At 32.4% G+C, this 27,939-nt stretch overlaps 1 protein-coding gene across 8 annotated transcripts in view; it reads left to right on the top strand.

Annotated features, from left to right (window-relative positions):
- The window catches only part of LOC148598642 (uncharacterized), a 114,844-nt gene that overhangs the window by 49,237 nt on the left and 37,668 nt on the right, over positions 1 to 27,939 (top strand). The window contains exons 1-4 of one of the 8 annotated variants that reach the window (XM_088560209.1): positions 11,021 to 12,110; positions 12,226 to 12,308; positions 13,401 to 13,483; positions 25,980 to 26,217. The gene's annotated coding sequence lies outside the window, so the exon portion shown is untranslated. Of the gene's footprint in view, positions 1 to 9,490; positions 9,596 to 11,020; positions 12,111 to 12,132; positions 12,309 to 12,342; positions 12,419 to 13,400; positions 13,484 to 25,979; positions 26,218 to 26,256; positions 27,377 to 27,939 lie in introns of those variants that run through there. The other 7 variants (XM_088560206.1, XM_088560207.1, XM_088560205.1 and 4 more) reach the window with 7 other exon arrangements.

The raw sequence follows: 27,939 nt of genomic DNA on the forward strand, positions 1-27,939 counted from the left end.
TCTGGTCTGACTTGGAAATTTTTTTTCCATAGGATTAATTCCTCATGGGAATCCCAACCTGTATTTTTCAATCAGTTTTGGAATACAATTTTTAAGTAACAAAGGGTCAAAGGGGTAAAAAATGTTCTGTTTTGAAAGACTATGTTTTCAAAATTTTTCATCTGATTTTAATGATATTTTCAATGATCTTCTGAAGGGCATTTAGAAGTGAAAATTTATTCTATCATCAACTGTTTTTGAGATTATGGCGTTAATAGTGATCCATGAAGGGACTCTGAGAGCAGAACTTTTTACTTTTTACTGTTCCCAATCTCCAAGACTGAATGGGAATTAGACTTCATTTCTTTGTTCTGGCCTAAACCCCAACAGTCAATCAATCAACCATATCTTGTTAAAACTTGTGTCCTATCTGTTGTGTGAAATTGATAAATAAAATTGTTTTAACCTAAACCTTTCTTTAGATTCTTGACCAGTGTGATACATGTAGTTGGACAAATTGTACTGTTAACTCAAATCTGAACCAATTCAGAGATAAAATCGTTAACCAAGAATTTCTTTCATTAGCCTACAGACAGATGTATTATACTATATATGCTCATGTTTTTACAAGATGTTGCAAGTTCAAGCCAATATATAGATATATTTAGATATATTTATATCAATTACCTCTGCTGGACTTACTAAAATTGTAAACTAACAGAAATCGTATTTTTCTAAGGACATTTATGTGTTAAATTGAATATGTAGATTCAGTACTTTTAACTTTCTTCTTACAGTGCAGATTAACAGGGATTCATATTTACTTCAAGGGTTAAAGGTCCTGGACTTTTCCAAGTTTCAAATCAATATGTACCTCAAAAGGAAAATTGGAAGTCCACAATAAGGTACCAGTTAAAAGGGTTGAAAATTCTGGGCCCATGAAAATGAAAATTCAAATGATATTGGTCAAAGGCTGAGTGTCCCAGATCTTAGACCACCTCTAATTTGAACCTTTAATTTAGATATACTGTTGATGGATTCTTGTTTCTGGGAAACTCAATTTTTTGTTTTTTGTGCTTTTGTCAGATCATGATTTTAATTAAAAATCCTAATAAGATAATTTTTTTTAATTGGAAAGTTCTGTCTTTATGGAATCCAGGGGGCAAAACACAAGTTCTGAAATTTTGCTGAAATACAGACTAAATCAAGTCTAAGACTTATAAGTACCATTACAGCACTAAAAGACTAATAGTTTCAGTAAGAATCAGGCAGTGGGTAAAACATGGTATGGAATAAGTCACTTATTTGACTGTGTTATTAGACTGTTTGTACCATCAGAAGTTTTTTTCATATCATTTTGGTAAATTGAAATGCACTGCAATTGAAGTTTTCTTACAAGTTCTAATGAAAATTTTCCAAACATACCAAATGATGCAGATATCAAAAAGTGGGGGGAGGGTCATTTCAGCTTGAGTGAAAGTTTATTGTCAGACTTATAGATTTTTTATGTTTTTACATTTTGCCTAATTCTTACTACAGTTGGCTCTTCAATATTAAAACTGACATAGAATGTGGACAGCTAGCTGACTTAGAAGTAGAATGTATAAGTTCAATACAGAAGAAATCTTGCACTGTCCACTCTTAAATGCCAACAATCTTACAGAAATGTGCATGACTTGAAATGTCACCAGTAAATTATTTCTGCCATGTTGGCTGAACTTCCACCAGATACTGAAGGCCTTCATTTCACAGGAACTTGTTTCAATCATATGGATTGGTTAAACTTTTGGTTTGTGGTTTTATTTTAAGAATGAACATTTGTAAGTACATGTATTTATTTTTACTGTCCATTATCTCCTTCCTATATTGTGGGACTTTGTCTTTTTTTTTTCATTATATGAAATGATGGAGAAAATAATTTGTCATAAAAATCTCAGTTTTTACTTGACTAATTGATTTCAAAATTTGGTTGTGGTTATATTTAGAAGCTAATGACTTTATGGTACCAAACCAGGTTATTCAAAATAGCCTAGTTTGCTCAAAGAAAACCAACCAATAAGAATGGTTGTTAGAAATTACATTAAACTATAATTTAAGCATAGCATTATGTGCAATTGTTTTGTCTTTTAAATGTTGCCTTAGTACTGAGGCCAACATTCAAGATATCTTGGTTTGAAATTACTTACACCATACAAATAATACTTGGAAGGTGGGTAAGGATTTTTTAAATTATTTCTTTTATTTACAAAAAATATGATATTAAACTCAAATAGACAGTTATGCTGTGTTGATATTGATAATAATAATAGAAACAAAACATATGACTGCAAAAAATGTTTTTGGTTGTGTAATAGTATCACCCTGTCATCTTCCATCGTTGGTGTTCATTAACTTTTGTTTATTTATGAACACTTGTGTTTATTTTATCTGATCTTTTTGAAATTTTCAGACATTGTTCCTAAATATATGGAAAAGGGGGGGGGGGGCTTACAATTTTTTTAAGGTTGTTGTCCCTCCACTTTTGAAGAATAAGGACTAAAAGAAGGATAATGATTGTTATCATTACTGGTAGAATCAACAGAAAAAGTTCTTATTTTTTATCCAATTTTGATGATTCAGATGTCAATGTGTTCCTTTTAAAAATTCTTTTTTAAAAGTTTTTTACAGGTTAGACTTATCAAATGAACCATTATGGAGGGCTAAGAATTGAACCACACCAAATAAAAATAAGCTATTTTATTGTGGATTCGATTTTGAAAGCTATTTTTTTTTATTGGAATTCCTTATGAAGTTAAAGCTTATGTAAGGCATGGTGATGCTATATTTGGAATTCCTTATGAAGTTAAAGCTTATGTAAGACATGGTGATGCTATATTTGGAGTGACTTGCTCATTTAATTTTGAGAATTCTGTACGTAACTCGTCTCGTTTCTTTTTGGTTTTTGCTTTTATTTCTCTCTTTCCTTACTTTGTTCCTATAGTGTATACATTGATGATGATCAGGATGATGATAAAGATGGTTAATGATGAATGGTCTTAGATTTGAGATGGAAATTTAAACTTTCTATCTGTCTACACTGATCTTATTACCTGTATGGTATAAAAGAAAATTTAATCTTCTTCCCATTTGTCCTTTAGTTAAGTTTTTAAGGAAGTTCATTGAGTGATTGTCATTTAATCAAGGGAAGACCAACTTTATCCCATGAAAATTATCACTGTATGTGCTGTAATGTCAGTCATAATCTTGTTTTTCTTAAAATATTTCTTTTCTGAAGACTGTAAAATTAAGTTAATCTTTTACTTTCATTGTAATTTTCTGAAGAAAAAAAATAATTAACATATTGTTTGGATTTGAAGGAACCAAAAGCTTTGTAAAACGACAGATTCCAGTAAAAAATTACAATTTTGATTTGTGATTATCAAAATAGGAATTATGTGATTAATTTCTCATTTCATATGAGAATGAAAAAGAATGGCTCACTTAATGTTGAAATTGTCAAATAACGAGGAAAAAATTGTGTTTTTTTAAACAAATGAATGGAAAATGTCAGACTGTCTATTGGAGAAAGTAACCAGATAGTCTCTTATAATTGTCTAGGGAAACCTTGTTGCTAGAATATTGTGTAGCTCGGAAACACACAGACTTAGGATGAAACATATTTATCATGGAGAAGCATTTAAGTTGTATTAATTCTGAACCAGTTAAGTCACAGACTGAGAGATTGAATTTGATTTTTTTACGCGACGTCTTTAGTAGTTCATTTTAAATGAGGCAAAATAAACTTTTTAAAAGACTAGGTACAAATATTGATCTGGTGTTAGTGCTCTAAGCTCTAAGAAAGTGAGATATTGATAGTTTTAATGAGTGAAGTTTCTGAAACCAACTTCATATTGGTTCAGACCTTTCAACATACACAGTCAAACCTGTATTTACTGGTACACTATAAGAACAGATAAATATTTAAAGTTTTAAGTGTCTTTAGATGACCGTCCTCAGCACCCTTAACTCAAAATAAGGGTGCAAGACCAGAAATGTTGAGAACACAACTCACCACATTGTCAAGTGTCAATTTGTGGCACATTACAATTTTTGGACTGTTCAGGAGATTTTTGAAGGGTCTATTTTAATAGAATTATAGAAAAAAAAGGATATGGTGAAATGCTACAAATGCACCAGCGTATAATCTTAATAAAAAAGGTAAATACTTCTAGAGATCATTAAGAGGTCTGAACAGGTGTTAACACACCTTAAAGTAAGCTGAAAGGCTCCAACAACAAAAGTAATCAAGTCCATGGTAGCAAAATGATCTAGGTTTCTTAAGATTAAATATCACACCTTATGCATGGGTTTCAGACAGACCCCCCCCCATGAACAATCAAAACCCTTTCATTGTACCCCTCACTATTATTATCTCTACAATATTCCCCCTTTTTGTTCATTATATCTGCAATTTTCATATCCATCATTAAAATGTACTTTATGTCCATATAAATATGTTCTTGCATCTAACCCATTTAAAATGTTCATTTATAAATCTATTTTACCACATCGGCATTTGGGAGGTTAAGAGTTCAAGTACATAATGTTGAAAAACTAATTATGGTGATGTCTAAATAAGTGCATGGTTGCATGCACACTTAGATCTGATAAGTAATTTTCACTCTCATCAAAACATCAATTGAATACGTTTGGCTTGCCTCAACATATCATTTCTTTGCAGCTAAGAGAATCAATATCCAATAGTTGACCGATTTATGCCGACACTCAACCTTTATGCATGCTTTCTCGTAATGGATTTACATATTTCCAAATGGATGAGTTTTTGCGTATGTTTACAAAATCTTCCAGTAAATTGCATTCCATTTGCAAACGGATATGTAAATGTCTTTTGAAGATTGAATTAATATAAGGCCATGAGTTGTTTACTGAAATCTTTACAGTAGCGAGTAGGGGATTGGGGTTTATAATGGTCAACAAGGCGCTTATGCATCTGAATTAACTTTGAATTTTGAAATGTAAGAAAGACGTGTTAAGGTGTTGATTGAATGCCCAATTAACATCTTCACACTTCAATAAAATATCAATAAATACATAAATCTTCATGCACAATACTTTCGTCATTAATATTTAGCACAAAGTTCAATTTGACAGCTCATTCAGATTTACTTTTGCAATGATATTTTATTTAAAGATTTTTCCACTAAAGACCTGTTTGACCTTTTTTTTATACCCCACTCAGAAGGAGAGGGGGACTACTGTTGTACCTCTTCTTTATATACCCCACTCTGAAGGAGAGGGGACTACTGTTGTACCTCTTCTTTATATACCCCACTCTGAAGGAGAGGGGGACTACTGTTGTACCTCTTCTGTATATACCCCACTCTGAAGGAGAGGGGGACTACTGTTGTACCTCTTCTTTATATACCCCACTCTGAAGGAGAGGGGGACTACTGTTGTACCTCTTCTTTATATACCCCACTCAGAAGGAGAGGGGGACTACTGTTGTACTTCTTCTTTATATACCCCACTCAGAAGGAGAGGGGGACTACTGTTGTACCTCTTCTTTATATAAAGTTTGTAGTGGAATGCAGGGATATCACTTTTGACACGTACCTCACATATTTCTTGTTTTGCCTTGTACTGAGGAAATAGTAGAAATTAACCCTCTACAGTTCATGGACCCTAGGGGAGAGTTCAAATCAGCCTAATAAGTGTGGTCCCCAAGAAACATTTTTTAGATTATACATATAATACTGTGAAATTTTCACTTTTTTTTCATAGTTTCTGCTATAAATCTGTTTTCACGATCATTCATAAAATTGCATTGTAATTGTCTTCGAAAAAAATAATTGTGACAATTTAATTTTCATGTAACGGAACTCAGCACAAAAATAGTGATAATAAAACTGCCACAAAAATTTCACGGTTTACAGTATTGAATTTATTAATGGTACTCAAAAAATCTGCTCCCTTCACTCATGAAGTGAAAAAGTGTTCTTCAGACATTTCTGAAAAGTTTGTGAATTATCCTGCTCCCATCACTCATGTAGTGAAAAAGTGTTCTTCAGACCAAAGTTTGTGAATTAACCTGCTCCCTTCACTCATGAAGTGAAAAAGTGTTCTTTGGAAATTTCTGCAAAGTTTGTGAATTAACCTGCTCCCATCACTCATGTAGTAAATACGTGTTCCTTGGACATTTCGGCGAAGTTTGTGAATTAACCTGCTCCCATCACTCATGGAGTAAATAAGTGTTCTTTGGACATTTCTGCAAAGTTTGTGAATTAACCTGCTCCCATCCTCATGGAGTAAATAAGTATTCTTTGGACATTTCTGCAAAGTTTGTGAATTAACCTGCTCCCATCACTCATGGAGTAAATAAGTGTTCTTTGGACATTTCTTCAAAGTTTGTGAATCAACCTGCTCCCATCACTCATGGAGTAAATAAGTGTTCTTTGGAAATTTCTGCAAAGTTTGTGAATCAACCTGCTCCCATCACTCATGGAGTAAATAAGTGTTCTTTGGAAATTTCTGCAAAGTTTGTGAATCAACCTGCTCCCATCACTCATGGAGTAAATAAGTGTTCTTTGTACATTTCTGCAAAGTTTGTGAATCAACCTGCTCCCATCACTCATGGAGTAAATAAGTGTTCTTTGGACATTTCTTCAAAGTTTGTGAATCAACCTGCTCCCATCACTCATGGAATAAATAAGTGTTCTTTTTACATTTCTGCAAAGTTTGTGAATCAACCTGCTCCCATCACTCATGGAGTAAATAAGTGTTCTTTGGACATTTCTTCAAAGTTTGTGAATCAACCTGCTCCCATCACTCATGGAGTAAATAAGTGTTCTTTGGACATTTCTTCAAAGTTTGTGAATCAACCTGCTCCCATCACTCATGTAGTAAATACGTGTTCCTTGGGCATTTCCGCGAAGTTTGTAAATTAACCTGCTCCCATCACTCATGGAGTAAATAAGTGTTCTTTTTACATTTCTGCAAAGTTTGTGAATCAACCTGCTCCCATCACTCATGGAGTAAATAAGTACTCTTTGGACATTTCTGCAAAGTTTGTGAATCAACCCAGCCAATTATAATAAAGGACAAAATAACAGGAAAATGTTTTCATACTTATAATTGCATACCATGCTGTCTCTAAATTGAATTTTAGCTAATATTTTCAATCAGTTAATTTTCTTTACTTTTAAGCCTGCTACATGAAGTGAACAAAATATTTTGGCTAAGGTCATTTTTTCCTGGGTGAGAAGCAAAAGAACAAACAAACATAGTATGAATGAATGCTTTATTATTTTGTGAATCAATTCTGGTTAACTTGTTCGTAAATAATGAACTGTTTCATTGTATGGTAGATATGTTACTTGTCGCTGATATTTTTTTCACAGTTTTTCAGTAAACTTCTTAGGCCAAGTAAATGTAAATGGTAGATTCTCATTCTACCTTTACAAAAAATATTGGATGGGTGGGAGGATTTTATTTATTTTTTTTTTTCTATTTCTTACTGGATATTTTCTATCCTAATTTAAGCCATTGGAAGAATAGATTTGTCCTGAATCCATAGCCACATCAGTTTCAAAGAAGGAACATTGTTTTAGTTGCTAAGAAATGAAAGATTTGTGTGTTGTAGTCTCTCAGTACTAGAAACTGACATGAAAAAAACCTGATCTTGAAATTCCAGGACCAATTTTTTAAGTTTTTTTTTCAATTTTTTAAGGGACCAGAGAGGGAATGATACCCTACTTAATAATTTTATTTGGCCTTATTCAGCTGTTTTCCCTTACACAACTTCGGACTTTCGTCAATAAGATCCTGGGGACAACATTTAAAGCCAACATTGAGCCAGCTTTTCTAATACTTCCCCTCCTGTGTTTTTGTTTTCTTTTTATTTTGCTGCTAAAATACCAAAAATGAGAGCACTGTGAAACATTTCATGTATAGGTATATTTGTTATTTTTTAACTTGTCAAGGTGGTCTTGCACTTGTGATGCAGTGATTAGACCTGTACTTGGCACCTCTGCATGGAATCTGCCATTTTGATCTATAATATGTGACTTCTCTCACATATAGTACTGTCACCTTTGGTATTCTGGGTAACTATTGTGAAATGTGTTACTGCAAGTGCAAAAAACTAGAAAACAATTTTTTAAGTGCAAGAATAAACTTCTTAAAATCCTCTGAAATTCATGGAAGATACTGTTGATTTTTCACAAATTCTATTTTGCCTAGCTTTGATGATCATTTAATTCTGTCAATGCTCCCACCCCCGAAACCTGAAATCCATCCATCTGTCTGTATGTCTGTCTTTCTGACCCCAACAGTTCCAGGATGATTACTTGAGAACATATCAATGAATTGTTTTAAAACTTCGCACAATTGTTACGTGCCATACAATACATTTTAAGCTCAATTTTTAGCAAAATACAAAATGTGATTGCTGAGGTAGGCCATTTTGGAAATTTTGGTGGTCTAAATAAAATTAAAGGCTGAGTGAGGCAATCATGACTTTTTGGGGTGTATAATTTGTAAAAAAAAAGCAAGATTTTATCTTAACAAAATTATTTTCCCCTTTTTTAAAGGGTCTATGCATAACAAGCTTTTCCTTGAATCTGCACCTGATATAATGATAATCTATCGCAGTTTTTAAACTTCACTTTAGTCCCCATACTTCTGATCCAACCCCCCTTCTCCCCTCCTTTATGAAATTGAAAATTTAGAATTGATATTAAAACGTAAAAAGTACTCAGAAAGGAAAATGATTCAATGAATAATCATTCAAAGTCATTATTTATTATTATCATAAATGAATAAAACTACTGTTTTTCATGTTTTTTCTTAGGTAAAATGTTGGGCTCTGGCTGCCTGTCCCCTCCTCACTTTCCAAATGTCTGGTCCATCCACCTCCAATATATTGCCATTCATTTCTTTGATAATTTTGAAGAACTAGCCTTAATTAACAAGACATTTTTTTTACATTAAGATAAAACTTGTACACAATTTCACTAGTCCGAAAAAATAGATTATAAAAAAACATTTCATGTATTATATACACTAGCGTGAATCATAGTATAGGCCTTAGCAGATATTATGGCTTCTTGATCTTGGCTTCTTTTGGAATTATTAAAAATTCATTATTATCTTAATGTTCAAGCTTTTGGAAATTTTCTCATGTTTTAATGTTTTAGTTTTTAGAATGTCATAGTTCTTAAACAGTTTATATTTTTCTTTAAAAGCCTACTGTAATGAACTCTGAAATATATAGGACTTCATTTCAAATTTTCTGTGAGATCTAAAACCCCATTTTGAATGACCTTCATCTTATAATAAATCTATAAGCATATCCTAACATCTCAATGCAATGCAAGTACAATAAACCTCTGGGATCAATGCAACGAACTCCTGATAAAAATCCATAACACGGTACAACCAATACACTTACATGTTTCTGATGCAACATATCGGTGACTATTGATTTTCTCCTAAAGATCCAGTGCAGTGTATGCATGGGAAAACGACCTCGATATGTATAGATATATATACAGTGGTAAATAATAGACGTTTCCTTTTCTTGTTGGTCGAAGACAGAATTTAAAAGACTCCAGTTCTGGTAAGGATTAAATTTTTTTAACTATGAATTTTTGTTCCATGATAGATTTTATTTGTATATATCATTGATTGTAGAGCTACAGATGGTGTCTTGTTTAGGATTTTTTTTTTTGCCATATTAATACATCATTATGAAAATTTGATTAAAATATGCATCGTTGATGGGAAAAATTGTACTTATTGACCTGCATTTATTTCTGCATAACCCTCATTTGTTATTGGGTAGCATTACAGGAAAAGCAGTGCTTTGTTTTTCAGATTGATTGCAAGTGCAATCAGCGGTCATTAAAAATTCAAGGTTGCTGACTTATCGATGAAAAAAATAAAATATATCATGAACATTGACATGGTCTTGCACTGGCGAAAAGAGGATTGGTGTCTTGTTCTTAGAAATAATCTTGGATATGAAAATATCTGAGACAGTTGATGTTTTGGCAGATCTTTGAAAATTGATTCTGTCAGCCATTCTTCTTGGTATACAAATCTATTCAATGTAAAGTTTAATTGGAAATTGTCAGATTTGGAAAAAGAAACTTCGAATCAATATTTTTTTTTTACGTTTGTAATTGAAGAAAGACAAGAAATTTCTTATTTCCTTACAGAAGCATTCTGTTGATTTCAAAGTACAATTCCATATAATGATGTGGTAAAATGTAAATTGAAGTAATTTCATGCAGGTAAATCAAATCTTGGGGGGGGGGGGGGTAATTGTGAATAAAAAAAACAAATTAATCAGGCATAGCTTCAAGGAGAGTGTGTTGGATGTTGCCACCCCCTAAAATTAGGAAAACAGTTTATTTCGTGAAATTTGAATTGTTTACATATTCTATCCCTTTCCCCCAAATTGTTACGATAAATTCTATCCCCCTCCAATTACCTGCAATCCTGCCTTTGCATTTGTGTATTATTATAAATTGTGTCTTATATTTTTAACATCTACATCCTCTGTAGTGAAACTTGGAAACAGGTTCTTTTGTAACATCTAACTTGCAGGACGCTTACCCTACCGGTGCACCTGGTCCATGCTCCCAGTTTTTGGTGGAGTCCGAGTTGCTCATTTGCTTTTGTTACTTTGTATGTATGATTTTAGTTACTGTATGTTATTTGTTGCATGTGTCTGTTTTCCGTGTCTGGTCTTTTTCCCTGGATTGCGTTCTTTTGATTGCCACTATAACCTTGGTTCCCTTGATTTCTCTTGCATTATTTGCAATAATTAAAAACATTGCATCAGCAGTCTACAAGACAGTACAGTAAATTAAGGTAAGATTTGAATTATTGATTTGTAGAAAATATCTTTTTAATATTAATAAAAAGGAGACCAGGAACATCCCATTACTGACATGTTGTACACATTTTAGATTTATTTATTTTCTCATTATTTCAATTTGATAGAACTGACATGGTCTTGGTTTCATAAAAATTTTCAAATTGAGATTTTTTATGAAACCAGGCACAGGTCCCCTTCCCTTTCTCTTTTGCTTTGTCAGACAATTGTAGCTCTGTTTTTTTTTTTTATCTAAGACAGCACTTGATGCAGATATGCAGATTTTATTTCATGTAGTGTAATTCATTAACCACTGTTTCCCATAATATTAAAATTTTCATGTTTTAGATTCTGTCAAGTAGGGTTCACCTTTGAAATAGCTTAGATGATTAAAAAAATAAATCCCTATAATATTGAAGTTATAGTGTTCTCTGTGTATTGTGCTCCCCTTCACCCCCCCCCCAAAAAAAAAATAATAATAGGGCTCTCTGCTCTCCCATTCTTACAGCTTACGTAATGTCACATGCATGATATTGTATAATGTTTTACATGCATATGTAACTCTGTCCCTCTCTACACATCAGGATTAGTTTGACTCCACTAATACACAAATAACATTTCCACTTCATGCAAATCTAAATGCTGCTCTTCCATGCATAAGCTGTCATAATTCACAAGCGATATATTTTAAGATTTCACCCATGATAAGAAAAGCATTAAAAACAGTTTATGATCTTTGTATAAGTTCAGAGGTCAATGGTTCAACATCTTATACCTACTTGAAAGCCTGTGCATATTGATTTTTATAAAAACAAGTAAGCAAAACATTTTATTTGTTAAAAATTTGACATCTCTTATGTCTTCATCCAACCTGAAGAAATTTTAAGAATAAATTTTAAAGGTTTTAAAGATTTTTACTGACCCATAAAAACCCAGGTTTCACTGAATTATAATTGTTAGTATAATTTTCAACAGATAAAAATAAAAAAAAAAAAAAATGAAAAAGAAATGTCTTAGTTGTAATGCTTTTGGTTGAGTTTACACAGCCTTTAATGACCCCAAATCATTCAACCTTGTACATCTATCAAATGATATGTAAACTCAGGGGTCACAGTTAGTTTTTAGCACATAATTGCAATGCACAATTTACAGTGTAACTTTGACAAAAACAGGTGCCCCTTTAATTGAGTAGATTGTATGTGATATTGGCAAAGGAAATTGACAACTACCAGCATGTGAAATTGACAACCAGGTAAGAGATTGTCCATTTCATACATAGATCAGTGGACACATGGTTTTATCTGCAATAGTGTACATAGAATTTAATATGCATGACCAGTATAATCAATAAATTTCTTGGTTGGCAGGTTTGGTTTATGGGAGAGGGAACATATGCAGTTGGTGACATACACAGATTAAAACATTTTACAAGCTTTGTGTATGTGTATATGTAAGTAAATGTATATTTCAAAGGAAATTGATCATTACAAGATAATTTCTGAACATGTTAACATGGTATATTGTAAAGAAAGGAAATTTTTAATGATTTCAAGTATTGATGTAAGTTTGTTTATAATGATTTGTTCTGTTTTAAGTATGGTTTGTTCATGTTTTAACTTTGAATCATGAATGGATTTTGTATCCATTTATTTGTTTATTATGGGCACCTGTTTTTTAAATTATTATCATGAAAAGGTTGAATTTTAGGTTAAAAATTGCATAATGTGCTTCCAATCACAGGATTAAATTTCATTGTAAATTGTGTAATCTCGGCATTCCTTTTGTCACTGGATAGTTTTGTTTACTTTTTATTTTTAGGAAGTTAAAAGATATATTTAACTCTTTAATCATAATCCCATTACAACTTACATATTATTTTGTACATGAAATTGGAACAATTGGGTCTCTAGGACTATGGCTTGTTAAATATTTCCTGTTATGTTACAATGGGGTCGTAAATGAAAATTTTATTCACATATGATGCACATCCTGCTTAAATATAAGTCATAAGGGCCCTTGAGATCAAGCGTATTGACACATTAGTAAGAAAAGTGACATTTCTTGGTGGGTTTGTACTCTAATTCTTCCATATGTTGACTTGATCAGCTTGTTTCAAACTGCATTTTTGCATTTTCCGTAATTTATTTTTTTTAACCAGTTAAAATTTAATTAGTAAAGAATGACTTCCAATTTTGATAGTTTATGTACTGTTCCAAACTCACATAATTCTGTGTGGAAAGAGGTAGGCTTAATTAGTTTATTAGAGTGGCAAACAATTTAATGTTTCAAACATTGAAAATGTATGATTATCATTATATTTCAAATGTTATGTGTAACAAGTGCAACAGACAAAAAGAATGACAATAAAATACAATATCAAGGAATTTTTACTTTTACATGGGTTGCACATTTTTAAGTTTGTAAATGCTGTTAATTTATGTCATATTATTTAAAAACCATTAAAACTACTATCACACCTAATTTTACATTTTTTGTATAGAAAAGATAAGTATGTACTTATATTCTATTTTAATTTATACAGGTTCTACATAAGTTATGGAACCCCTGTGGCATACATGTATGAAATTGACATGGACATTGAAATGTGACATCTTTGTACACTAGGTACAGATAAGGTTGAAAGTTGAGATAAGAGATCTTATATTCCCTCATTCATCATGATACATTGATCATTGGTTAGTGACCGAGAAAGCTACATTAGGACATGTACATTTTATGATCTAGTACAATTTTTTTCATGTTTTTATGAACCTGTAATTTCAAGGGGAAATTGACTTGTTCTTTCATTAGTATAATTCTTCCACTTGAACTATTTTAATTGAGGTAGTTTGTGGAGGGTTAGAATTGTGACAAGAAAAGGGAGGAAGGTGAAATGAAACATTTTGGTGATAACCATAGTATCAGGCAGGAGCAACCTGTTAGGTGCTGATGGTGAATGTATTGATATTTTTTATTTTACAGTTTTAAAACAACTAGTATTTATTTTAAGATTTGAGATATTAGCAAATAAACATTCTGTTTTTGTAAAAGATACATTGTACAAAACAGGACAGATCTGAACTTGGTATGACATGTGAACTTCCAAACAGACTGAAATATGGGCTCTCTGTGCTTCTGAGGTCAAAGGTTAAATTCCTTTTGGACCAAGTATTTGCATTTCAAATATTAAAATACTATTCTGTTGATCTTTAAAAAACAAAAAACAAAAATATTTCATATACTATTTAAATAAAGTCTCACCAAATCTAGTGTATATGCTATATGATTTTAAAAAAGATCACATGTCTGTCATTTATGGCTATTAAAAAAGGGGTAAAGGGAGTTGGGAGGATTTTCTGGGTGAAATAATGATAATACAAAGAAACCTACAGAATGGAGATAGAGCGGATCCAGACACTTTAAAAAGGAGGGATGCCAGCCAGGGTTCCTCAGAAAAAAGGAGAGGGTGCTAGGACATTATTTGCCATTTTTTGTCAAATTAACATGAAAATGACTAATTTTCGAGGAAAAAGGGTGGGTGCCAACCCCCTACACCCTCCCTGGATCCGCCACTTGCATTATAAAAAAGTCAAATCTTCACGTCTAGTTACAGGAAGGTGTACTATTCTTTTAGCTTATTCATGTACAATTACTATTAGTTTTGGATAGTTTTTAGAGTATGGGTTAATATTGATACTTTGACATGTGTTACTTTTCAGTTTTTTTGGCACAGCTTGAATTAAACCAGCTAATATGCATTATTTATTGCAAAAAAAAAATCCCCTGTGTAGCTGATTAGATACACTATGTAATTTTGGCTTTCAATGAAGAATTTGATAATGTACCTCCAGTGTATACAAAACACCTGTGCAGGAATGTATTTTATAAATTGGCGAGAGCAATGCTCTGAGATTGATTAAAAAGTGGAGTGAAATGGCTAACAAATTGACCAAGCATGCCACTGTTTTTCTTCAGTATTGATCGTTCATTTCTATTTTCTACACTGCAAGGATAATCGTAAACTGCTCCTGCATGGCATGTTGGGAGAAAAAAAATATCGATATTGCATTGTATATTCTTACTACTTTAGAAAATGTCGTGGCGAGATTGGCATTGAAAATATACATGATATGTTAACTACTGCAACATGGTATTAAAATTTGATATTGGATGCGTTAAAGCGTAAATTTCATGATTCAACTGGGGATAGAACTTGTTAATTTCACTAGGTAAGCCAATGAATTATGTATACCATTTGAATGAATTGGAAATGCAATGTCTATCATCATTTTACCTTTAATGTGGGTGCATCTAGGTGTGGACTTTCTTTTAAAGTATGACTAATGACTTGAATTGCAATACTTAGCATAAATGTTTTAGCCCATACATCATTGTATTGTTATCTTAGAGAGGGAATAATTAAATTTCCATTTCCATTTCATTTACATGACTTTGATGGTGTTTAAGTTTGTTTTTAAGGAAGAGAGATATGTTGATTTTTTTTTACAGATGGATGGAATGTAAAGTTTTCAATTTTACATGGAAAAAAAATAATTGTTTGTGGTGTATAAATAGTTCACCTCAAATATAACTAGTTTGAATATGAATATAAAATTCTAACAAATAATATCTTTCCATGTTTGGTAATTTTATCATAACACATTTAAACAAATTTATTTTTCCAAATTTGAGACAACTTACATTTCATTCATAGCATAGGTGGATCCAAAGAAGGGATCCTGGAGGGGGGTTCTGGAATCCCTCCCAAGGCTTGAAAAGTTTGGTTGATTTTATAGAGAAACCTGAAATCACTGGAGCAACCCCCCTTTTTGAGATTTTCGCGATCCATCACTGCATAGTGTACAAATAACTTTTCAAAAGCTCCAACTTGTACTTACAATCGATGCCATGCAAGTGCAAAATTATACCTTTATTGTTGAATAAAAAGTTGGCATATATCTTTATAGAAGAAATACATGCCATTATCCAGATTTTATTTCATCTCTGTAGATTTGATTTCATATCCTCGCTCAATTTTCCATGAAAAAACGAATGTTTACCCACCGCCTATTTGCATTGTTCAAAAGACAAAATTGATCATTAAACACTAAATTACTGAACAGCGATAGAGATAAAAGCTAAACACAAAGCACATTAAACGTTAGGTAATGCAACGTAATTGAAACATTAAATGAGGTAATTGGGAAACAAAAAAGAAAGCACAGGGATCGGCTTTATGAGGAAACCAAGCAATAATTACTCAGTAGCATAGTGTTTTGCAGTTGTCGATCATTTAATTAATTAATGGTCATATTATTTTTTGTGTAAGTTGATTAACTTGCATTTTTCAATACAAAATATTGACTTTTTTTTTGCTCTTTGGGATTTGAGTCAGCTTTTGTTGGTTTACTGGGAGTTTGTTACACAGCATTTTCTTCATTAACCACTAGGAATTCTGTTGAATTTCATAATATTTCATAAGGAACAGATAATTTGCTTTAACATATAACGTATAAGAAAAAAAATCTTGGATAAGGATTTCAAATAGTAAACAGTTTATTTTAGATAGTTATGCAAATTAACCATATGAACAAAAATGTTATTTTTAGTAATTGTTTGAAATGTAATTCTTCTTGTTTAATCCCCCTCTTTGTATCCCCCCTTTTGTAAAGTTATATATTTGATGGTGAAAATTGTACATTTTTAACCCTGTAATAATGTGACTGTTAAGGAAACACCTTTGTAGTACATTAAGTAACTTTAGCTGATAATTGTTGACAAAACTTCAAATTTCTCCTTCAAATATGATGTGTACACATGCATTAGCTTATGACGTAGGCCTATGCCATTTGAAGACTTTTAAACAGAATCTGTTTTGATATAATATATCCTTTGTCAAGATAAAGGTTAACCCTATCTAAGTATATATCTGTGGCTCAGTGACCCATGAGTTAATTCTAGATTTTTTTCTTGTTTTGATTGCAACTTGGATTTTAGGGGCTTTCAAAGGGCAAATTAATTTTTGGCCAGAGTGAGTATTGTTAAAGCTGCAAGTATTCTGGGGAGGATCCAGGATTTCAAGTTGGGGGTGTGGTTGTAGAACAAAATGCAGAGTGAAGTGAGGCAAAACGACTTTTAGAGGTAGAATTTGTGGAACATCAATATTTCATGCAACCAAATGGTTTATCCATTTTTTTTTAGGGAGGATGGAGCTTGGCTGCCCTGATTTAAATCAGAGCCTGAGTACCCTTCGCATATAAATCACCTTATACTGCTGGTTTCATCAAAGCTTCCTGATGTTCCATTTCCAATCAAAGGGTTAAAGGTCAAATTATTTGTTGATGATTCATGTTCATGGTCCTGCTTTCTAATGATTTACAGGTATTATTTACAGCTGACTTTTGCCATCTGGGAATTATCATCCAAATTTTTTGGATCATGCATTCCTTGCAGACTGTCACAGGGGTTAAAATTTACTGTTAAGCATGAAGTATCCTGGACTTTTTAGCATCCTTAATGGAAGGTCCACAAGGAGAAAGTCCTCAATAAGAATTGTAAAACATAGTAGGTCCAGTTTCTTGGTAAATGAAGTTAATAGTCCTGCATAACAAAATGTAGCTTCTGATGCTAGGACAGGCTCTGACTTCAACGCCTAAGTCTGAAACTACAGGCTGTGAATTGGAAATCGATCAAATTTTAGGTATTGATTTGGACATAGGTTCAATTTTACTTTATTGGAAAAATATTTAATCACAGTTTTCGGACCTGCTTTTAAGATTTCATCAAAAATTATCAGTCTTACTTATCTATACATGGTATTGTCCTTGATTTTTTCCTGAAAATGTCTGGAATTTGGGTCAGATTTGCTCTTTACTATGATTTTAGTCTAGGCTCTCCTGGTTACTTGTGTATTACATTTTATACCTTGTAACACTCTCCTGTCTGTACAGTCCCTAATTTACTAGAGATATGCAACATACATATTTTAATTCAAGTAGGAAAGGTTCAGTGGTCATCTGCATTTATAGATTGAGACATGCCATAACTCACTGAACCATGAAAAGTGTCCCTTGAAAGGAAGAAGAAATCTTGTAGACCCTTTGGCTATATGCAAACTTCATACTAATGTTGTATAATGACCTTCAACCAATGCTACGTGGTTCTACAGCTTGAACTTTTGAAAATTCATATGTTGTACACATACAGATATGAGATTTAGCACTCCTTGGCCTTCTACAATATCCTCCTCTCTTGACATCATTCCACCTTCAGACATACCTATCACTTTATTACTCCATGAAGGTGACAAGATGATATACTGCACATAAGATTTAGCACTCCTTGACCCTAACTTATACCTCCTCCAACTTCTGCCTCTTCCTGCCTCATCCCCCTCTTAAACAACTCTATCTAATCCTCAATTTTCTTCTGGAAGGTGACATGATGACATATGATACACTCATACACACAAGAGATTTAGCATTCCTTGACCCTAACATTTACTTCCTCCAACTTCTTCCTCTCCTTGCCTCAGTGCCTTCTCAAACAACTTCAATCCTCAATTTTTCCTGAAGGTGACAGTGCATATGATGTACATATATACACATATTGAAGTGATCTCATAAAAAATTCAAACTTCTAACACACAATCATGTTGAACATCTATTTCAACTCTGCATGAACTTGTAGAAATATTTTTGGAATACATTTGGACAATCAATTTTATGATGTGTAATTGTCAACCTAAAAAAGGACAAAAAATGCATGACTTACTTCAGGTGAAGTTATCACTGAGCCTAAAACGACAATTTTATGCAAATATAATGTTATGAATTGTTAATGAAGAAACATGTAGTATAATACAGCACACTGCCAGTGGCTTTATTGTACATACTTGCAATAGGTTTTAATTTATTTTTACATATTTTTATCATGTATTTAGTACATGAGTATCACAGTATTTTTTTTAGAGTTAAAACTTCCCATTCTATGGAAAATGATTGCGGAAAATGCCAATTGTATGTGAGTGTGTGTGTGTGTGTGTTGAGGGTGGGTTGGTCTGGGGTGTAGGGACATTAAAATGGAGAAAGGAGATGATAATAAAAGTATTAACTTGCATTAAAATTCATTTAATTAAAAACTGAAGTTTAAATTTTTAGAACATTGATAGAATTAAGTACAAATTAAAGTCAGTGATGTAATGATTGTCTTGTTTTGTCAGTTTGTCTGGTAGGTAGTGAGGATCTGATATGTAGTGAAATTATGAGGAAGTTTTGATACACATAATTTTGTGGGAGCTATACCCCTTTTAACTTTGGAATGAAGAGGAGACATACTTTTTAAGGAAAAAAATAATGCATTAGGGATTCTATGGAAAGCGGTGATTGATCTATTGCCAGTGGTGATAGGGACTACAGAGAATGGTTATGGTGTAAATGGCAAGTTTATGATTCAGAAGCTATAAGTTCTGAGGCAAATAGGTTTTTTAACTATGATAGGTTTCTTGGTTTAAATAGTGTACAACTTAACAGAAAAAAAGGGGGTACTGAGAATGAGACTGTTGAACATATATGTACTATAATGACTATAATAGCTTTGATCACCACCATATTTTTAGTACAGTGGATTTGCAAAATAATGAAGAGCAAATTTTGGAGCTACAATATATAGCATTAAGCATGAAAATTGCAATATTTTTCTTCTGTACCATCTTATAGTTTCATCATTAGTTCAAATTTTGAATATAATGTAGGACCAATATTCATTGTTTTAGGAAAAGGATGAGAAATGGTGATTTTACAATACAGAAGTGACTATTAGAAAATCCAGAACTTTAGTCCCAGGTTTCCCCATGAAAATGGAATGGTTGCTCATAATATCAAATAGTTGTTCCAAAAGTATGTCGTCTATAAATATTTACAGTACTGATCTTCATGATTATCTTGCATAACCTTTGAACAGTGAAATCAAATTTTTTCAAGTGCAGGAACATAATTCTTGAAATTGGTTAATGTCATTATCAATCTGTTGATATTTTATTTCCTGTTCACAATGTAGACCATTTTAAGCTATTGTGAAACACTGCTTAGATGAAGAGCATATTTATTAGATATTCAGCTGGCTTTCATTTCCCACGTTGATTATGTGCATACATGTACAAGAGACACTTAAAACTTCAGGAAATGTTGAGAATCCGTCAACAGGAAAGTGAGTGACCATTGTTAGTATGGATGTAGAAAACTTAAGTAAAGTTTACATTGGGGTTAAATGAGGGGGGATTTGCTCAGATTTTTAACTACAATACATAGTGTAATTTTTGCAATTCACTATAATTCTCCTTTTTTTGCATGTAAGCCCTATAAAACCTTGTGTTTCCCCTTACCCTACTGACCTAAAGTTTTTTTGTCTTTTTTTTTTTTTTCACTTTACAAGCAATATTAAAGTTTGAATGTGTCTCTGACACAAATCAGCCCAGTACTTTTGAAAATAAAAAAAATTGCCAACCTATAGACTCCAGTTTTTTAGAGCATGTTAACGGAAACACAGATGTTTTTTTTTCTAAGCCAAAGCCAGAAAAAAATTTGTGGTCAGGTATTGGTATGTCATTATTGTTGTCATCCATAGATTCATGGATTTTGTGTGATAACTTGAGTGTAAGTTGGTTAATCTATATTTGATTTTATAAGAATGTTTCTAACCAAAAAAGGGTATATTGTTATTGATTTTAGGGGTTACAGCCCTAACAGTTTTAGAATTAGGTGCCACAAAGGGGCCTAAAATAAGCATTTCATAGAATTCAACTATAAAACTCAAATGCATAGGAATGTCAATGATATTTTTTCACAATATGCTATACCACAATGGTCAGACATGGATTGATTTGTGGGTAAAAACCTGAACTTTCAGAAATTAGTGGCCAATAAGGGGGGAAGAAACAATTCATTTTCCTGATGTCATGACAATAACTTGTTTATTTTTGGACCGTTATTGAGAATTTTTTCTATTGGATTCCATATGAAAATACCAGAAATTCTAAGTTTGTTTTTTGGTCGGGTTTCGAAAATTTTTATATTGGATTCCTTGAAAATTCCTGACTGCATTTGTCAGTCAGATTTCAGATATCTCCTACGGTGTTTGAGTTATAAGGGGTCAGTCGTGCCACACCAGAAAACATCAACATTTTGATTTTTGGTCTGATTTTGAAAATTTTAATAAAAGATGTGATCAAAACTGCCAATACAATACAAAATACAAAAAGCGCCAATACGGGATATAGCTGTCCAATACAGGATTTAGTCGTCCAATATATCATATTGGATTGATTAAAATCCATATTGGTTTAGGCATATTGGATGTGTTGGACTAGTTAGTCAGTAAATGTATAATTGCGTAAGGTCTTCCTAATTGGCTGAGTTATTGGTCCACGGCTAGCAATATTGGACTTTGGCCTTGGCCAAATATGACTAGCCTCCAACAAATAACTACTGGTAAGCCAATATGGAAAACCTTATGCAACAATACTATAATATTGTTTGGATTTGTTTGCTTTTAGATCTAAGCAGACAGAGTTACTATTTTCTTTAATACCTTCAGAATAAATAATCCATTCATTCATAAATCACAGTCATAATTTCCATTTACGAACATCTTAACCTAGGTGTTAAGACATGAATGCTGGAGACAATTGACAGACCTTGACAAGTCAACCAATTTACAATTGGTACCTAATTATATTTTTAGCATCTTAACATTTTTCATACAGCTATCTATTCTCACAGTTAAGTATTGTTTTACCAATAAAGTATAACTGTAATTTATTGACACAGTATATGAGTACTTTATTTATTTTTGCCTTTTTTCTGCTATTTCCTTAGAACAAGGAAAGTTTTCAGTGCTTTTTCCTTTTTAGCTTTCAATTATCTTGATGTTTTATCCTAAAAATGAGGAACTACTTACATAAATAGATAAAAGAATTTCTTTTAAGTGCTACTGATACTTGACTCATATCTCCTTTAGTCTTTCGAGGGCACCAACCAGCAGTATAAGATGGTGTAGTAATATATGTATGCAAATCATGTACAATATACAGTACTGAAATTATGAGTGCAAAATGTTGCCAATAATATTACCGACGTAAATACACATTAGGTATATTCTTTTGAAGAAGGAATAAAATAGATTTCTTTTTTCAAGATGCTTTTCTCTAAGATTTTACATATTGAAGTTTACTCAGTTATAACAAGATAATGACACACAACAGGACCTGTTTCAACAGCTTCATGGTATTTGAATTAAAAATAATTTATGGAGTTTCCGTTTTATGAAGGTATCACCCCCCTCCCCCCTTTTTAGACTTTGGGTTTTGGTCATTTTTGAAGTGTACTTTAGACTTAGTTACACAACTTCATGGATTTAACATTTCAAAACAGCTGTACTTTGGACTTCACCCAAAACATGGAGGGTACTTTAGACTTAAAGGGGGAGTAGGTGATACCCTCGTTTAACATTGTTTTACCATGGGCTGGCCACCTTATTTCATGACATGACAACATTACTTGCCTCTCTTGGTTAGAAAAATAAAAACATTTTTATTTTCATTGATACTCCCACTGAGTTGGAGCTATAGTCCCAATCCTAAATAATTTAACTAAAACTTTTAGCATCTCTTTTGGGAAAGATCGACACAAATTTCATTTTCTCCATCAGAAGTTTTTATCTAGTTAACTTTCAAAACAATTTAAACAGTTTGATTGGCCCAAAGAATAATACCACCACTTAACAAGTGATTGGCATATTGGAATCCCCTTGTCCATCTGTTTTAATTTTGTCACAATTATCTAGGCTCCCATTGGATATATTATATAAATGGTGTGGGTATAAATATTTTACATTTTAGTACATGAATAGTCAGCCAGCCTCCACAGGCTTATAATACACTATAATTACAAATATGAAAGTCTTAATAGATCAGTAACTATTTGTTTTTCGTTTTAGTTTCATACGTTGCTAACAAACCTGGAAGAATTGACTATATTTATACCCCTGCTCTGAAGGAGAGGTGGTTATGCTATTTTATCCATGTTTGTGTGTCAGTCCATAACATTTTTATACTCCATGCAACGAAGTTGCGAAGGTTAGAACATTTTTGACCCATCCGTCTGTCCGTCAGTCCTTCAGTCCATCTTCAGTTTTCCAGACTTTTTTTTTAAACGCTTGCACATATTGACATGGTATTTGGTATATAAGTTGACCATGATAAGTTACAGGTTTTGTTCAACTTTCGTTCTGCTGTGATGATTTTTACCGAAATTACGAGCCTTGAACTTAACAAAACTCAAAGAAATAACAGTTTTCCACACTTTCTTTCTATATGCTTGCAGATATTGACATGATTTTTGATATATGAGTTCACCATGATAAGTTATAGGTCAATTTTAAGTTTTGTTTGCGCTGATGATTTTTACTGAAATTATGGGCCTTGAACTTAGCAAAATTTACAGAAATAACAGTTTTCCTGACTTTTTTTTTCTACATGCATGCAGATATTGACATGAATTTTGGTATATAAGTTCACCATGATAAGGTACATGACAAGGCTGTAGTTGGTCCTGCTCCAATGATTTTTACCAAAATTACGGGCCTTGAACTTAGTTAAATTCACAGAAATAACTGTTTTTCTGCCTTTTTTTTCTAAACACTTGCAGATTATGACATGATTTTTGGTATATAACTTACAGGTCAAGTGTACGTTTTGTTCCACTACAATGATATTTTCTTTGGATTAACTAAAACTCCAAGAAATCACAATCTTGAGTTTTAAACTACCACTCTTAGTAACAGAAGTTAGTTAGAAGATAAAGGTCTAAAGCCTAAAAAACGTTCTTATTTCTTTTTTTATTGGGGACCTTCTACTTGTATTTCTCTTACGAAAAGAACTTACTTTAGTATCCAACATTGGGATATGTGAGCGCGCTCACTAAGGTTCTTTAATTTTTTCTGTCAAACATTTCTCAGCAGTTGGTCATCACAACGGCTTGAAATTTTAACACATTCTTTCTGTAGGTATAATGCCATATGATGGAATCCATTTTCAGAAAAATTTGACAACTTTCTTTCTACTTAGGACTTTGTTTATTTTCCTTATATTGTGATTGACAGCAGGGGTATCATTAGAGAGCCATCACTGACATGTTTCTTGTTTCTATAGTTACCAAACCATGTAGGACTGAGAGGTTTGGCCATTGTGCTGTTTACACAGTTTTGAAATGTTATGAAACTGATATGAAGGGATTTCAGATGATGTTTGGTTTTCATACATTACTGGGTTCAGTTTAGAGAGGGTTCTGTTTAGACATGTTTTAATGCGTTCAGGAATTATCTTTAAAAAGCAATAACAAGAAATGATCAAATTCATTTGCTTTTACTACCAAGAAACAATCACGCAATTGCACATGAATTAATCTACTTAAATGTATTCATTGAACTCTTGCAGTTTAAAAACAAAAAATAATGGCACTCAAAAGGAAAATATTCAATCTTTGTGTTCATTACTAAATGATTAAAAAGGCTACTAAAGTGGTGAATATTAAATAAAGGACATCAAAAGTACATTCCTTTTGGCATTAACCATGGGTTTTTAGGTGTAACAGTTGCAGATTTGTATTTGAAGTTTTAATGAGTTTTTGTTTAGTTATTATTTCTACTGGTCGAAGAGACCTTTTTGTGTTTTTTTTTCTTTTAAATTGAGGAAATTTAATGTACTGTTTTATGACTTATGGTGAAAATAAGGGAAGTGAACGTCAACATTTAGTGCAAAAAAGTTGGTTAAGTCCTAAGGTGCAGGCCTTGGACCAAGTGTGAATATGATTCACAATTGAATGATTGATTTGGATTTTGGTAAGGCCATGGGTCAAGAATTATTATAGCAATGCCCGTACTGCTTGCTGTGTGCTCTTGCTATCTGTACTTGTGCTGAATAAGTCCTATCATATTGCTGGACTGACTAATCGAAACTGAGAATTTTTACTAGACAGTGACAAGTCCTTAGCAATATACTTGAGAATTTTGCTGAATTCTCTGATCTTGCATTTATCTTTGATCATCAATAACTTTTGTGAAGATAAGGCCAACAAAAAGTTGTTTTCTGTTTCATGTTTAATCTGAATAAACCAAATTTTCATGTACCACTTCTTATCTTAATAATTTTATGAGTACCTTATATTTATGTCTCTCCTCCACTTTGGTGGAAAGACATTTTGATTCTGTCCTATCTGTCTGTCTGTCTGTCCCATTACTGTAAGTGCAACTCCTTTCAAACTACTGCATAAAATGTCATGAAGTTTGTGCAGTAGTTAGGACGTGATATGTAGTCGTGCAAATATAGTACAAGGAATTTACTATCTACTGACTGGTGAGAGCTGGGAGTTACAGTCCCAATCTCAAATAATTTACCTTCTGGTCTTATAGTAATAATGTGTATTATCCAAAAATTCTACAATATTTTGGGCCTTAAAGGCCAAAAGAGTGCATGAAATTTGGATGCCCTTTCTGACTGAAAGACAAATTTTGCTCTCTTTAAAAATGTGTAGCTTAAAAAAATCAGTTATATTTTATTTTGTTTTGGTTGTGTCAGGATGTAAAAATCTGAACAAACAGCCTGAATGCCTACAGGTCTTAAAATTGGTCTGTGTATGGGAAACCAAGGTCATTTTATAACTGTCCAGTAACATTTACAGAATTTTAACCAACACAATTTAAATGTGTCAATATTGTGTATAAATCCTATATTTGGATTTTTTACAAACCTTTTTCACACAACTGATTTATTTAAGATCATAGCTAAGAAACTGTATTCATTAATTATATCCCAAAACAACAATAACACTCAATCTTAAAAAAAAAAAGGGGGGGGGGTGTTATTTTTTTCAATTCAGTAGTTTAGTACTCCCATACCACCATGCCAATTAAATTTATGTTTTCTACACTCTAGCTCTTGACCAAAATATAAACTATAATTGTTTTCATGTTTTTATGTGACCACTACTTTAAACCCCTTTGGCAGGTGCCCCAAATTAATTGCTTAAATATGTTATTTAAATGTACATTTGCTTGTATCTTTCAGTACTATGACTGAGTGACATGTGCAATCCAAGTGGAACAAATCAGCTACTGTGACAAGGGAAAAACCTGGTGTGTATACTTACAAGAGTTTCCAGGCGACTCTGAGTGACTGAGGATTAGAGGTGGAGTTATGAGGGGGTCCCTGGCTGACCATGGAGGGAGTGGTCAGAAACAGGTGGTTTCTGGGGCCAGGCAGAGTGGACTAAAATACATATCATGATTTATTGTTGAAACACAAGGTAAGTCAAGGTAGAAATTTGTTTTCTTTTGTCAATGGGAGAAAAATCCAGCTTTTTGCACCTGGAGAAGTTTAAATAGGTCAATTTTTATCTGACTTGAGCTGTTTTATCTATGTGCATACCTATCACATAGTGAGGCTCCCAATGGGGTGTTGCTTGATCAAATTTAATCAATAATTTTAATGATTCATCCCTTGGTCACAGTTTGATTTTAGTCATAAGTGGAAAATTTGAAAAACTACTTGTGTAGTAAACAAACTCCTCATGATATACACACTGCATTATGCTTAAAAGTTTAAATAGTAAGTGTATGTTAGAAAGTCATTTGATCGGGTCATCTAGCTTTCTATCTTTTATTGAGAAGCTTAAAATAAAGGGATTATTGACCCATTCACAACATATTAGCAATGCCATTGACTTATTAAAAGTGCAGTGTGTTGTTTGCCCCATGTATAGCATGTATATATTGATTGGTGACCACATGACATGGGAAATTTTATTATGAGCTGAAATTTTTAATATTGAAAATCAATCAATTTTAATAATTACTTGGCTATCTTGCAAATTTTATTGGGTGTTTCAGTTCTAATTGATATTTGTGTGTGAACCCATCGTAAATCAATAAATTTATTGTTCTTTTCTTGATTAAAATATTGGTTGTGGACAATCATGCACTTATTACAGGTAAATTGTGCAGAGCTAATCACCAGTAATTTGCAATTAGGGGCTACCAATGGGGAAAGTTTTGTAATGAAAATGAAAAAAAAAAGATTGAGAGTAAAGTAAACAAATTGTGCATGCCAAATGAGCACTTTACATTTTAACATAGCATAACAGCGTACATTAAAGTCATAAAAGGCAATGTTTGAAAGAGAATTTTAAATATTTCAAAGAAATGTTCCTTTTACGAACCACATTGAACTTTAAATGTAAAATTTATGTTATTATGAATCTTTAAAGAGTATTTATGTGGACCTATAATGATGAAGTTCTGCATGAGTAGAGAATGTGGGAGATTTTTACTACTTGATTCATATGATAATTATTGTGCATAATCAGTGACATGCTAATTGTCACAGGACATATGGGATGGGATGACAGTGTGTTGTTTGCTTTTTTCTCATCCCTATGGGTGATAGAGGCTTGAATGAGGCAGGAGGTAAGTTAGAGGTCTTATATTTTGTAGAGGTTTGGGAAAGTAAGGACCTGAAGTTCCATTGATTTTTTATAAGGTCCATTGTAAAAGTTTAGGGGTTTTAACTGTTTTGAAGTAACAATGAAGAAATCGTCAAAGCTGATAGGAAAGTGTAAAAGGTTTATGAAGATATTATTATATTAAGTAGCTGTCTTTGTAAGAATCATGCAAAATCTGAAAAATGTGATACACCCCAAAAAAGGCTACATATTTTTATTTTTGTAATTAAGTTGTTTTATGGGTCTATACTATGAAATGTGTAATTATTCATTCAAATCTGCCTGCTCTTAGGAGATAATCGACATTGAAAATACAGTAGATTCTATTGTATTTGAGCGTCATTTACAGAGTTATCTCCCTTAATTTTGAAATCTACAGTGCATTCTATATAATTTTTTTCTCCTAAGTGCACAGGTTTTATGAAAAACCACATGTTTACTTCTGTTTACTATAACATTTCAAACAAAATATCTAAAATAAAAATATGTAGGCTTTTTACCCATGAATCACATTTTGCATGATCCTTA

Source organism: Perna viridis, chromosome 14 (assembly GCF_037379345.1).
Source record: "Perna viridis isolate PV_CMFRI_1.1 ecotype Kerala chromosome 14, ASM3737934v1, whole genome shotgun sequence".
Lineage (NCBI taxonomy): Eukaryota > Metazoa > Mollusca > Bivalvia > Mytilida > Mytilidae > Perna > Perna viridis.